The sequence below is a fragment of the Impatiens glandulifera genome, chromosome 6 (genome assembly GCF_907164915.1).
Source record: "Impatiens glandulifera chromosome 6, dImpGla2.1, whole genome shotgun sequence".
Lineage (NCBI taxonomy): Eukaryota > Viridiplantae > Streptophyta > Magnoliopsida > Ericales > Balsaminaceae > Impatiens > Impatiens glandulifera.
Window position 1 is genome coordinate 34,850,545 of NC_061867.1, and position 1,361 is coordinate 34,851,905.

Consider the following 1,361-nt stretch of genomic DNA (forward strand, 5'->3'; position numbering starts at 1 on the left):
GTTCAAGTAAAGTCTTGCTTAAAAATGGAGTCTGTTAGGCTTAATCATGCTCTAAAGGCCAAAACATATGCTGACTCATTCATAGTGTCAAAAAGATTCATGATAACATTTCATTACATTTTTTTCTAATCAGTGTGAGGTTTTGCTTTCATTGTGCATTCCAATGAACACTTAGCAGGCACATAATACATATATAGTAGAAGACATAAAAAAAAATTAAAATTAGGTGAGCCTGTCAGACAACCGCTAGACCAACCCAACCGGGGCCAAAGCACCGACTGAGAACGATCCTCTACAGCAGTGTGACCAGAGGCCGAAGCCGGTGGTGAACAACGGGCCGTTAATCACGCTCTGATCTAGCGGCAACATCTCATCAAACAGACATAGATTCCTGTCTCCTTAGAAATCAAGGATACAGATGTAGGAGCCTATAGAACAGATCCTGTTCAAGTAAGGTCGTGACTCTTATTCTCTAACCTTCTTAATATATACTTCAGAAACTTTGGTTACCTGGGCAATGTGGGATCTAAACATCAGATAACTCAAGGACCTGTTTGTTTGGAATATGGTTAAATTTAATAATTAAATAAAATGATCAACACAATTATTATACCACAAATAATCTATATAAATATTTACCCAAACAAGATTATACTGCTACAAATAACCCCAAATTAATCAAACAAGCACACCAAAGTGTTGAGAAAAAAAAAACTGTGATAGGGTAGTAAAGGACAAGGAAATGAGGGCCGACTTGTGAGGATGACACAGAAATAGATATCATTATCAGGTGCTGGAATTAGTTAATCATGAAAGATATCATCATCAGGTGCTGGAATTAGTTAATCATGGAAGGAAGATAGTGTAAAATGGAATTAGTGACGTACCTTCTATCTGCCGATCGTGGTCAGTCATCCGCTCATAGAACGCGACGCTACCTCAGTCGGCCATTCTCGTAACTGGTTGGACTTGGTGGTGCGTGCATCTGGAAGTAAGGTCAAATTCTTCGACAAATGCATCCACGAAATGACAAAATCCGCAGAAAGCAATCAAGAAAATGAAGATTAAACGGTGCATTTCGACGACGTAATTTCATTCTAGCACAATGAGGAATGTGAGCGAGACATGTCATTTTTTTTTAATGGAAATGAGAATTGAATAAATAAATTAAATGTAATTTAATTTAAATAAACGTGATAGTTAATTAATCACCAAGTCAAGAGTACTATATATTTCTTCTCGAGGAGGAAGAGTTTAATATTTACTTTTGTCGTGAGTTTAATTAAAATATGAGTTTATACGTAATGATAATTTGTTTTATCTTATTTTTTCTTTTATAACGTTTAAATGTTTTTTACGTT

The 1,361-nt window shown here is 35.7% G+C and overlaps 1 non-coding gene across 1 annotated transcript; it reads right to left on the reverse strand.

Moving 5' to 3' along the window:
* Window positions 1-229: 229 nt before the first annotated feature.
* Window positions 230-460, reverse strand: LOC124944203. Its single transcript, XR_007099851.1, has one exon. It is a non-coding gene; the product is annotated as a small nucleolar RNA U3 (small nucleolar RNA).
* Between the last annotated feature and the right edge of the window lie 901 nt (window positions 461-1,361).